Below are 13,544 nucleotides of genomic sequence, written 5' to 3'. Positions count from 1 at the left end.
GTCTCATCTCTTGACCTGGTGATCCGCCTGCCTTGGCCTCCCAAAGTGCTGGGATTACAGGTGTGAGCCATCGCGCCCGGGCGAACTTAGACCATTTTAATCTCTCAGAGATATCAGCTCAACTCAGGAAGATTATCAGCCTTCCTGTGGGTTCCTCCTCCCCTGAGCTATGGTAAGGAAACACTCTTGACAGTAAGCTGGGTTGGTTACAGGGCTCATCTCATCTGTTTTGTCCTCTCAGGAGTCACTGTCCTGTGCTGCCTGATATCTAATATCTAAAATACCATTATTTCATATATTGTGTCTGATTTTCACCATTTTTACACAGGAAGTTAAATCCAGTCCCGGTTACTCGATTTTGGCCCCATAGTCATTTGTAAGGTCTTGAACCGAATCTCTTGAAGGGGTTATATGAGTTCATCAGCAGAGATTATAGGATCAGAGTATTCAGAAAGAGGGAGGATAGGAGAAAGGAAGAACGAAGGAGGACAGATATTTAAATTGTTTATACAGTTTTCTCCTGTGCCTCCTTTTGTTTTCTACCGTTGAAGAACAGCTTAGGGAATTAGAAAGGCTAATTCTTTAATTCCTATCTCTAATAAAGCTATTCAATGGGCGTAAAGAATATTCATTATTCATTTAACAAACATTAGCGCCAGGTACTATGCTAGGGGGTGGGAACATAAAATAGTATGACATAAATGTAATAACAAATTTAAAAATCCTTCACATTTTGTAGAACAGAAGAAGCAAGGCTGAAAAGTGAACTATTGTGTTTGAGCAAACAGTTTTCCAATGGGTGTCATCATCAAAAAGTTATGCCATGAATAGCCACTTATGCAGGGCAAATAACGATTCATGTCGATAAGGATATAAAGTATTCTCATCTCATTCTTTTTACTATATTGTAATTGTTCTGTACTGTTAAATTTTGAAATTGCAAGACTTCACCTTCTGGCATGGTTCCCGTTTTGAAGGAACTCACTTTCTTTTGGAAGACAGACATGCAACAATTCATTACCATTGCAATGTGAGAAGTGCTACAATTTTTGGCAGGAGTTCCCAAGCTTCTTCAGGTGAAATCGCTGGGCTTTTTGTGAAATAATATGACGTTTTGCTAGAAGAAAACATGACAATATTTTCACAATTATATCCATTTGGGGAGAAAAGAAGCTGTCAAACTCAGCATGATTGGCTTTAAGTTTTTTAGTTATTATTCAACCAAGCATTTCTTCATTTATTTTGTCATCAGCTAGGGCCTCCTAAAAGCAAGGAGGAGTGAGTGGAAAAGAGTAAGGCAAATTATTACAAGAAAAACTTAGAAATTTAAAAATTTGGCCGGGCGTAGTGGCTCATGCCTGTAATCCCACCACTTTGGGAGGCTGAGGTGGGTGGATCACCTAAGGTCAGGAGTTCGAGACAAGTCTGGCCAATATGGTGAAACCCCGTCTCTGCTAAAAATACAGAACTCAGCCAGGTGTGGTGGCACACGCCTGCAATCTCAGCTACTCAGGAGGCTAAGGCAGGAGAATTGGTTGAATCTGGGAGGCAGAGGTTGCAGTAAGGTAAGATCACGCCACTGCACTCCAGTCTGGGTGACAGAGGGAGATTCCGTCTCAAAAAATAAAAATAAATAAAAATTCCCAGCTGGGCACGGTGGCTTATAATTCCAGCACTTTGGGAGACTGAGGCAGGTGGATCGGTTGAGCTCAGGAGTTGGAGACCAGCCTGGGCAACATGGCAAAACCCCATCTCTACAAAAAACACAAAAAATTAGCTGGGCATGGTGGCTTGGGCCTGTGGTCCCAGCTACTTGGGAGGCTGAGGCAGGAGAATTGCTTGAATCTGGGAGGTGAGGAGGCTTGAATCTGAATCGCTTGAACCTGGGAGGCAGAGGTTGCCTTGAGCCACAATTGTGCCACTGCACTCCAGTCCGAGCAACAAGAGCGAAACTCTGTCTCAAAAAAAAAAAAAAAAATTCCCAAAGTTGGAAAAGACGACAATTAACGTAGGCAATAAACGACCCTGGTTCATCTCATGAAATGAAGAATTTGAAGGTCTTTAAACTGCTTTAATTCCTACTTGAGGTAGGAATGAGGTGGGGCAGAAATAAGCCTAACAGCAGCCATAAAAAAGAATGAGTTCATATCCTTTGCAGGGACATGGATGAAGCTGGAAACCATCATTCTCAGCAAACTAACACAGGAACAGAAAACCAAATACTGCATGTTCTCACTCATAAGTGGTAGCTGAACAATGAGAACAGGGAGGGGAACATCACACACCAGGGCCTGTTGGGGTGGGGGGCGGGGGTGGGGGCTAGGGAAGGCCAGAACTTAAAGTATTAAAAAAAGAAATAAGCCTAACATACTAAGCAATCCAGCTGGCAAAAAAATGTGCTATAACATGGGGGAAAGAGTAACCAACCATGAAGGGGGCTGGGGAGAATTTCTGGCAAGGCTTTACAGAGGCTGGAGACACAGGGCAAGGACACTGAATCTGGAAGTCACAGGGCTTGTTTTGGATACTAACATTGACTAATCACGTGACGACAAAGAAGCTCCAACCTCTGGGTCCTGTTTCCCATTTCTTAATGAACTTAACAGACCACATAGGTGAGTGTTTAACTTTGGGACCCAGTATTCTTTAAGGTATCCAGGAGCTGTCTTGGAGGCCTCAAATAGCTGGTGGTGGAGGCACTCTTCACACTCCCACCTCTCCCCACACGCACCCTTCAGCTGAGTAGCTCAATTCTTACTCAACTGCAAGAAAAAAGTTTGAAAATCATTTAACTTAACCAGCTCCCAAACTCCCAGAACTCCATGACTTGTCATCTATTATAAAGGAATGACCATCAACAATGGTGAATCTGGCAATGGAAACAGAAATCCGTGAAAATCAAGACATCCATGATTATTTTAGCAAGAAAGAGAATAGCTATACATATAGGGCCCACATTTCATTAAGATAAACTCTAACGGCTGGGCACAGTGGCTCTTGCCTGTAATCCCAGCACTTTGGGAGGCTGAGGCAGGCGGATCACCTGAGGTCGGGAGTTCGAGACCAGCCTGACCAACATGGAGAAACCTTGTCTCTACTAAAAATACAAAATTAGCTGGGCGTGGTGGCACATGCCTGTAATCCCAGCTACTCAGGAGGCTGAGGCAGGAGAATCGCTTGAACCCGGGAGGCAGAGTTTGCAGTGAGCAGAGATCGTGCCATTGCACTCCAGCCTGGGCAACAAGAGCGAAACTCGTCTCAAAAACAAACAAACAAACAAAAAAAAGAACAACAACAACAAACTATATTGTTAGTGTACCTTTTCTGTGTGTGAATAGGTTTAGACACACAAATGCTTACCATTGTGTTATGGTTGCCTACAGTATTCAGTACAGTAACATGCTGCACAGCCTTGTGCCTGGGAACAATAGGCTATACCATATAGCTTGGGTCTGCAGTAGGCTAGATCATCTAGGTTTGTGTAAGTGTACTCTTATATTCGCAAGATAATGAAATTGTCTAGCGACGCATTTCTCAGAACGTATCCTCCTTCTTAAGCAACACGAGTATACTTGGTTTTTCTGACTTCCCCATTGGCCTACAAGTTCCATGAAAACTGGATGAGTTTCCTTTCATTTCTGTGTTAGCAGAGTTTAGTGCAATGCCTGATACATACATGCCTAATAACTGTTTACCCAATGCAATTACTTCCCTGAGATTCTGGTTTCCAAAGGACATTTTTAGGGTTAACGTCAGTTACTAATTTACTTTCCAAGAATATGCACCGAGGCTACATGTGAGCACTTTTTCATGATGGTACAGCACAGGATTTGGGATGCAGACCTGGTCCTCCATGGTCCAGGATCCACTGGCTAATGCTGGACCCTTATTATCCAGCTAGGCATCTATCAAGCCAGTGTAAAAAAAAGTGAGGCATCAACTGATTGCCCACATCTGCTCCAAATCAGACAATTCACTTCTCTCAGGAGTAAGGAAATACAAGTTTTAAAGATCCACAGAATAAAAGATTGTGTGTCCTTCCAAGAAAATCCACTTAATATTTAACAAACCTCCTTATAAAGGGATTTATGTGCTGAACATAAATATAAAATAATTATTTGAGTCTCCAAATATTTAGCACAGTAATTTATTATATTAATAATAGTTGTGTTCATTAAAAGACTCGGAAGTAAATGTCTAAGTTGAAGAATTTCTGGCACAGCCAGGTATGGGTTTAAGGTCTAGTGAGTATACCAACACTAGACCTTAGAGAAAAGACAACTCTACAATATATTAAAAACCAGATGGCCGGGCGCGGTGGCTCAAGCCTGTAATCCCAGCACTTTGGGAGGCCGAGGCGGGCGGATCACGAGGTCAGGAGATCGAGGCCATCCTGGCTAACACGGTGAAACCCCGTCTCTACTAAAAATACAAAAAATTAGCCGGGCATGTTGGCAGGCGCCTGTAGTCCCAGCTACTCGGGAGGCTAAGCCAGGAGAATGGTGTGAACCCGGGAGGCGGAGCTTGCAGTGAGCCGAGATCGCGCCACTGCACTCCAGCCTGGGCGACAGAGCAAGACTCCATCTCAAAAAAAAAAAAAAAAAACCAGATGCCCTGACAAAAATGTTTTTATACTTCTTTACTGTGTTTTCTAAGAGAGTGTGAGGGCATTTTGATAACTATGGAAAACCATACACAGGAAATGATTGAGAAATGAGGGGCCAGGCATGGTGGCTCACACCTGTAATCTCAGCACTTTGGGAGGCTGAGGAGGGAGGACTGTTTACGTGCATGAGTTCAAGACCAGCCTGGGCAACATAGTGAGACCTCATCTCTATTAAAAACAAAAAAAAAGGCTGGGCGTGGTGGCTAACGCCTGTAATCCCAGCACTCTGGAAGGTGGAGGTGGGCGGATCACCTGAGGTCAGAAGTTCAAGACCAGCCTGGCCATGGTGAAACCCCGTCTCTACTAAAAATACAAAAAATGAGCTAGGTGTGCTGGTGTGTGCCCATAATCCCAGCTACTCAGGAGGCTGAGGCAGGAGAATCGCTTGAACCTGGGAGGTGGAGGTTGCAGTGAGCCGAGATTGCGCCATTGCACTCCAGCCTGGGCAACAAGGGCAAAAAAAAAAATAAAATAAAAAATAAAATAAAATAAAATAAAAGCTGAAAGAGCCAAAAGTAAAGTCTTACTTATATATTCTCTTTTTTTTTTTTTTTTTTTTTGAGACGGAGTCTCGCTCTGTCGCCCAGGCTGGAGTGCAGTGGCGCAATCTCGGCTCACTGCAAGCTCCGCCTCCTGGGTTCACGCCATTCTCCTGCCTCAGCCTCTCCGAGTAGCTGGGACTACAGGCGCCCACCACCACGCCCGGCTAACTTTTTGTATTTTTAGTAGAGACGGGGTTTCACCGTGGTCTCGATCTCCTGACCTCGTGATCCGCCCGCCTCGGCCTCCCAGAGTGCTGGGATTACAAGCGTGAGCCACCGCGCCCGGCTATATATTCTCAATAAAGACAAACTACTGAATATTAAATAGAAACTGCTCTGATACTTATCTGATTTCTAGTTTTATTCAGAAAAATATTTATGCATATGTGTGTATTTTTTTTCTTTTCTATTTTTTTCCTGAGATAAGGTCTTGCTCTGTTGCCCAGGCTGGAGTACAATGGTATGAACATGGCTCAAAGTGATTCTCCTACCTCAGCCTCCCAAGTAGTTGAAAACAAAGGTGCATGCCACTGTACTAATTTTTAAAAAATTCATACAGAAGGGATTGCTCACCATGTTGCCCAGGCTGGTCTCAAACTCCTGGCCTCAAGGAATCCTCCTGCCTTGGCCTCCCAAAGTACTGAGATTATAGGTATGAGTCACCATGCCCAGTATTTTGATATATTTTATTAAACAAAAATGGAGATTTATCTAAGTCATTTATGTTTTTCCTAATGCAAAGGGAATTTATTTTAGGGAACATTTTATTTTTTATTTTTATTTTATTTTATTTTTTTGAGACGGAGTCTCACTCTGTCACCCAGGCTGGAGTACAGTGGTGCGATCTCAGCTCATTGCAATCTTGACCTCCCAGGTTCAAGCAGATTCTCTTGCCTCAGCATCCTGAGTAGCTGGGATTATAGGTGTGCGCCACCACGTCTGGATAATTTTTGTATGTTTAGTAGAGACAGGGTTTCACCATGTTGGCCAGGCTGGTTTCAAACTCCTGACCTCAGGTGATCTGCCCACCTGGGCCTCCCAAAGTGCCGGGATTACAGGCATGAGTCACTGTGCCTGGCCGTATATTTCTTTTATTAAGCATCAGTATTAGCAATCTGATTAAAGTTATTATGAAAACTCTTGACTGTCTTTGCTCTCTGTCAAAATATTTTGGTTTTATAGCATGTTCCAAGAAAAATAAGCCCTATGAAAATAACAATGTTAACAAACAAAATTCCATTTTACAAAGTCAATGTTACCAAGGAAGATACACTGAGGATTCCCTTTTATAAAGATAGACTCAAATAGAAAATGTGTGGACATAGCCAGATGTGCTGGTGGGTGCCTGTAGTCCCAGCTACTCAGGAGGCTGAGGCACGAGAATCTCTTGAACCCAGGAGGCGGAGGTTGCAGTGAGCCAAGATCACACCACTGCACTCTAGCCTGGGCGATGAAGCGGGACCCTGTCTCAAATAAAAAAAAAGAAAAAAGAAAAAAGAAAAAAAATTTGTGGACAGAATCAGTTTCTTAACAAGGAGAAAACAAGTGTGCTTTTGTTTAAGCTTAGAAAAGATTTAAGGCCGAGCACGGTGGCTGAGGCCTGTAATCCCAGCATTTTGGGGGGCTGAAGTGGACAGATCACTTGAGGTCAGGAGTTGGAGACCAGCCTGGCCAACATGGCAAAACCCCATCTCTACTAAAAATAAAAAAAATCACTTTGGGAGGCCGAGGTGGACGGATCACAAGGTCAGGAGTTGGAGACCAGCCTAGCCAACATAGTGAAACCCTATCTCTACTAAAAATACAAAAATTAGCTGGGCATGGTGGCAGGCACCTGTAATCCCAGCTACTTGGAAGGCTGGGGCAGGAGAATCAATTGAAGCTGGAAGGCAGAGGTTGCAGTCAGCCGAGATTGTGTCATTGCATTCCAGCCTGGGCGACAGAGCGAGACTGCGTCTTAAAAAACAAAACAAAACAAAACAAAACAAAACAAAACAAAAACCCAAAAATTACCCGAATGTGGTAGTGTGCGCCTGTAATTCCAGCTACTCAGGAGGCAGAGGCAGGAGAATTGCTTGAACCTGGGGGCAGAGGTTGCAGTCAGCCGAGATCGGGCCACTGCACTCCAGCTTGGGAGACAGAGCAAGATTCTGTCTCAAATAAATAAATAAATAAATAAATAAATAAATAAATAAATATTTAAGAAAGAATATGGACAAATATATTTGTAGCATATTACTCCAAGCAAGGTTTCACAATGAGTTTCTACAAAGAGTTTAAAGATATTGATTTAATGTCATCTTTCTAAACTCTCTTTAAGAGACATAAACTTCTATCTACTGAAATCTTTAATAAATCCTAAGAGATGCCATGTGAACTGGAATTTGTATTGTAATTATTTGTATCAAGAGACCATGAGATACATAGTTTCAGTTGGAGAAGATGAAAACTTCTGGAAAAGAATGGTGGTGATGGGCTGGGTGCAGTGTCTCAAGCCTGTAATCCCAGTGCTTTGGGAGGCTGAGGCTCGTGGATCACAAGGTCAAGAGATCGAGACCATCCTGGCTAACACGGTGAAACCCCGTCTCTATTAAAAATACAAAAAACTGGCCGGGCACGGTGGCTCAAGCTTGTAATCCCAGCACTTTGGGAGGCCGAGGCGGGCGGATCACGAGGTCAGGAGATCGAGACCACGGTGAAACCCCGTCTCTACTAAAAATACAAAAAAATTAGCCGGGCGTGGTGGCGGGCGCCTGTAGTCCCAGCTACTCGGAGAGGCTGAGGCAGGAGAACGGCGTGAACCCGGGAGGCAGAGCTTGCAGTGAGCCGAGATTGCGCCACTGCACTCCAGCCTGGGCGACAGAGCGAGACTCCATCACAAAAAAAAAAACAACAAAAAAACACAAAAAACTAGCCGGGCATGGTGGCACGTGCCTGTAGTCCCAGCCAGGAGGCTGAGGCAGGAGACTCCCTTGAACCCGGGAGGCGGAAGTTGCAGTGAGCTGAGATCGCGCCACTGCACTCCAACCTGGGTGACACAGCAAGACTCCACCTCAGAAAAAAAAAAAAAAAAGATTTAGTGGTGAATCTAATAACTACCCTCATTTGGAAGACAGTAATATTTCAAGATATCTGTGAATATAATGTGATATAAAAATATTTCAGCCAGGTATGGTGGCTCCTGCCTGTAATCCCAGTGCTTTGGGAGGCCAAGGCAGAAGGTTCATTTGAGCTCAGGAGTTCAAGTCCAGCCTGGGCAATATAGTGAGACCTTGTCTCTAATATATATTTCTACTGGGTAAAAAATTTCCAGGCACTGTTAATACAGTCAGCCCTCCATATTCATGGGTTCTGCACCCCCAGATTTAAACGACCACAGATTGAAAATATTTAGGAAAAATAAAAAATGACAATATAACAATAAAAAATAATACAAATTTAAAAACAATATAGTCTAACAATATTATATAGCATTTACATTGTATTAGATATTGTAAGTATTCTAGAAATGACTGGCTACTCTGGGCATGCTGCCTATGGGGTAGCCATGCTCCGCAAGGAGCAGTAATAAAAAATAAAAATTAAAACAAATCTAGAGATGATTTAAAGTATATGGGAGAAACCGTGTAGGTTATATGCAAACACTACACAATTTTTTTTTCTGATTTTATTTATTTATTTAGAGACAGTGCCTAGGCTGGAATGCAGTGACTTGATCTCAACTCACTACAACCTCCCCATCCTGGGTTTGAGCGACTCTCCTATCTCAGCCTCCCGAGTAGCTGGGACTACAGGTGCCTGCCACCACGCCTGGCTAATTTTGTACTTTTAGTAGAGACGGGGTTTCACCACGTTGGCCAGGCTGGTCTCGAACTCCTTGCCTCAAGTGATCTGCCTGCCTTGGGCTACCAAAGTACTGGGATTACAGGTGTGAGCCACCATGCCCAGCCCACCTTTTTTTTTCTAATTAAAAAAACATTTTTTTCTTTTTCTGGTTTATGTGACTCTTTTTTAGACTTATTTTAATTTTAGATTCAGAGAGTACATGTGCATATTTGTTACACGGGTATATTGCATACTGGTGGGGATTGGGCTTTTAGTGTACTCATTACCCAAATAGTGAACACTGTACCCAATAGGTAATTTTCAACCCTCATTTCCCTCCCTCCCTCCCCCCTTTTGAAGTCTCTAGTGTCTATTATTTCCATCTTTATGTCCACGCGTACCATTGTTTAGCTCCTATTTATAAGTGAGAACATGTGGTATTTCATTTTCTGTTTCTGAGTTAGTTCACTTAGGATAATGACCTCTGCCTCCATCCATGTTTCTGCAAAGGGCATGATATCATTCTTTTCCATATCTGGGTCCACCGTTTTATTTATTTATTTTTGAGACACTGTCTCACTTTGTCACCTAGGCTGGAGTGCAGTGATGCAATAGTGGCTCACTGAAACCTCTGCCTCCCAGGCTCAAGTGATTCTCCTGCCTCAGCCTCCAGAGCAGCTGGGATTACAGGCGTGTGCCACCATGCCCGGCTAATTTTTGCAATTTTTGTAGAGATGGGGTTTCACCATGTTGGCCAGGCTGGTCTCAAACTCTTGACCTCAGGTGAGCCACCTGCTTTGGCATCCCAAAGTGCTGGGATTACAGGTATGAGTCACCGCACCAGGCCTGTAACAATTTAATAATAAAAAAAGTGATAGCTGAGACCCAAATGGGTTGGCATTATGTTAATGCTTTATATGCATGATCTCACTTAATCCTTTCAAACTCCCTCTGAAAGGTAAGTCCTCTATCCAGAGGAAGAAACTGAGGCACTCCCTCAGGGAAGTTACTCACTCAAGGCAGTACCTACAGCAAGATGCTAGAACTCAGATCGGTCTGGTTCCAAAGCTGTTATTAACTGTAACTTTTTTTTTTTTTCCTTTTTAAGTCAAATCACTCCTTACTTGAAAACCTTTAGGATTTTTTAACATATAAGAGAAAATTCAAATACTTTGGCCTTACATTTACTGCATTTCACAAACTGATCGCAAGGTCCCTTCCCAGCCTTCCCTTTTCTCTCTTTTTTTTTAAACTTCTCACTTCATCCAAAGAAGTCTCCTTACTGTCTGCCTCTCTTATAAAATCCCAACCTAACTTGGTTCTTTTCCACCTAAGTTCCTCTGCTTATGTATCTTTTCCTGGCCAATAAAATCTTCCTTTACCTTTAGGCTCCAGTTCAAATTCCATTTCCTACATGTAACCCTTGACAGCTCATTCTTTTTTTTTTTGAGACGGAATTTCGCTCTTGTTGCCCAGGCTGGAGTGCAATGGCATGATCTCAGCTCACCGCAATCTCTGCCTCCCAGGTTCAAGCGATTCTCCTGCCTCAGCCTCCCAAGTAGCTGGGATTACAGGCATGCGCCACCACACCTGGCTAATTTTGTACTTTTAGTAGAGATGGGGTTTCTCCATGTTGGTCAGGCTGGTCTCAAACTCCCGACCTCAGGTGATCCACCCGCCTTGGCCTCCCAAAGTGCTGGTATTACAGGTGTGAGCACCACACCCAGCCGACAGCTCATTCTCTTATACCCACATCGCATCTGTCAGGAAATCCCACTGGCTATACCTTCAAAACACATCCCAGAATCCAACTATGTACCACCTCCACTACCATCTCTCTGGTCCAAGCCATCATCATCTCCTACTGGCTGTCTCTGCTTTTGCTCTTTTATAGCCTAGAAACTATTCTCAACCGAAATTCCAGAAGTGACCCTTTTAAAACAGAAATCAAAACTCTCCAGTGAACCTTCATTTTCTTCCGTGTAAAAACCAAAATTCTTTTATGTGCTCGACTGTAACACCCATAATGTTCTATGCAACTGCTCTGCTCCCCAACCTCTCTGATCCCTTTTGATTCTAGCCCTTGCTACCTTGCCACGCCCAGAACTCAAAATGCATGCTCATGTCTTAGGCCCTTTGCTCTGGCTGCTGTCTGCCTGGAATGCCCTTCCTCCAGATACCCTCAGGCTTAAGGCTTATTCAAGACTCTGCTCAAAGACAATTATGACCTATCAGACAATCTTCCCACACCCCAGCACTCCCCATCTTCCTATCTTTCTATATGTTTACCCCATAACATACTACAAAGTCTACTTAGGTTTATTGTCTGTCTTTCCCAAGAGAACAAGGCTTTGGTCTTTTGCTCACTGCAGCATCCTGGGAGCCTAGAATGGCACCTGGCACATGTTATGTGCTCAATAATATTTGCTGAATGGATAAATGAATAGACGCTCTCACACCACCTCAGTCAAAGGTTCTCTCTCCTTTGCTCTCACTTGTACTAATCATTTGGCACTTACCATACACTGTTATGTAGTTTTCTGTGTGTACATATGATCCACCTGCCTAGATTATGTGTTCCTGTGCCCTCCAAATGCTTTGCGCAAATTTAGCATTTAATAAATATTTGATGATGAAATATCACTGCAGTGCCTTTTTATTTCAGAGTAGATAGTTATAGTAATAATTTTCTTTTTCTTTTTTCTTTTTTTTTTTTTTTTGAGACGGAGTCTTGCTCTGTCACCCAGGCTGGAGTGCAGTGGTGCAATCTCGGCTCACTGCAAGCTCCACCTCCCGGGTTCACACCATTCTCCTGCCTCAGCCTCTCCGAGTAGCTGGGACTACAGGCGCCCGCCACCACGCCCGGCTAATTTTTTGTATTTTTAGTAGAGACGGGGTTTCACCGTGGTCTCGATCTCCTGACCTCGTGATCCGCCCGCCTCGGCCTCCCAAAGTGCTGGGATTACAAGCGTGAGCCACCACGCCCGGCCAGTAATAATTTTCAAAACAAGACATTCCACTTAGAAAAGAAACATTCTAGAAAGCAATATGATGTAAGAAATTAGAATATTTAATTTTAAAAGTTAATCTTAAAAGAATGGAACATATTTTAAAGGTGCATATACATTATACAAAATCCACATCATGCTCTGAAAATATTTATTCTGTGACTTTCACAGCCTCTTATGTCCTAAAGATATGCTTGAGAGTCAAGCTCAAGGTAATTTTTGATAGTAAGGTAATTTGAAACATAGAACATCTATTAAATAATAATTATATCTTGGGAATTTAGGTAATATATGACAGAAATAAAACAATATGAAATAGGTTTTATGTCACATTTTATTTATAGATATTTATTTATTTGAGACAGAGTCTTGCTCTCTGTTGCCCAGGCTGGAGTGCAGTGGCATGATCTCGGCACACTGCAACCTCCACCTCCCAGGTTCAAGCAATTCTTGTGCCTCAGCCTCCTGAGTAGCTGGGACTGCAGGTGTGCACCACCATGCCCGGCTAATTTTTATATTTTTAGTAGAGACGGGGTCTCGCCATGTTGGCCAGGCTGGTCTTGAACTCCTGACCTAGGTGATCCACCAGTCTCGGCCTCCCAAAGTGCTGGGATTACAGGTGTGAGCCACTGCACCCGGCCTTTTGTCACGTTTTTAAATCTAATAGCAGAAAGTTTTGGAAAACAAGTTAGACAACTTTCTAACAATAGATGTAGATCTTTTCAGTTAACTTGACTGTAGTTCATGCGTATTTCTCTTTGTGAGTATTGGTGGGGAGATCAGTAAATAGACTCTTGCATGACTTATGGTAAGTTTCTTTTTTTTTTTGAGATGGAGTTTTGCTCTTGTTGCCCAGGCTGGATTGCAATGGCGTGATCTTGACTCACTGCAACCTCCGCCTCTCAGGTTCAAGCAATCCTCCTGCCTCAGCCTCCCGAGTAGCTGCGATTACAGGTGCCCGCCACCACGCCCGGCTATTTTTTTTTTTTTTTTTTTGTATTTTTAGTAGAGAGGGGTTTCACCATGTTGGCCAGGCTGGTCTCGAACTCCTGGCCTCATGTGATCTGCCCACCTCGGCCTCCCAAACTGCTGGGAGTACAAGCGTGAGCCACCATGCCCGGCCACTTATAGTAAGTTCTTAATTGATATGTCTAGCTTAACCTTAAAACTTGACAATACAATGAAAAAAGAACATAGAATAATATATTAGTACTCATAAAATATATAAAATAGAGCCAGGCATGGTGGAGTACACCTGTAGTCTCAACTACTTGGCAGGGGAAGCAGGAGGATTACTTGACTCCAGGAGTTCAAGGTCATGGGTACACAGCCAAACACACACACACACACACACAGACACACACGCATACACAGAGTAAGTGAATTTTGTCTGGCATTAAGTATTTTATGTAACAGAATATGTTCTGCATTTCTAAGTTAAAGCACTTGAGCCTTTTTTTTAAACAACACGGTTACCCAAATGTCATTTTTCTTTGTATTATT

At 43.1% G+C, this 13,544-nt stretch overlaps 1 protein-coding gene across 10 annotated transcripts in view; it reads right to left on the bottom strand.

Annotated features, from left to right (window-relative positions):
- The window catches only part of BICRAL (BICRA like chromatin remodeling complex associated protein), a 120,633-nt gene that overhangs the window by 57,936 nt on the left and 49,153 nt on the right, over positions 1-13,544 (bottom strand). For 9 of the 10 annotated variants that reach the window (XM_055263264.2, XM_055263260.2, XM_055263265.2 and 6 more), the window contains one exon: positions 1,022-1,117. The exons of the other annotated variant lie outside the window; for it this stretch is intronic. The gene's annotated coding sequence lies outside the window, so the exon portion shown is untranslated. The remainder of the gene's footprint in view (positions 1-1,021; positions 1,118-13,544) is intronic. 10 annotated transcript variants of the gene reach the window in all.

This window comes from Symphalangus syndactylus, chromosome 23 (assembly GCF_028878055.3).
Source record: "Symphalangus syndactylus isolate Jambi chromosome 23, NHGRI_mSymSyn1-v2.1_pri, whole genome shotgun sequence".
Lineage (NCBI taxonomy): Eukaryota > Metazoa > Chordata > Mammalia > Primates > Hylobatidae > Symphalangus > Symphalangus syndactylus.
Note: the sequence above shows the minus strand (reverse complement) of the source record. Positions and strands in the feature narration are given on the sequence as shown.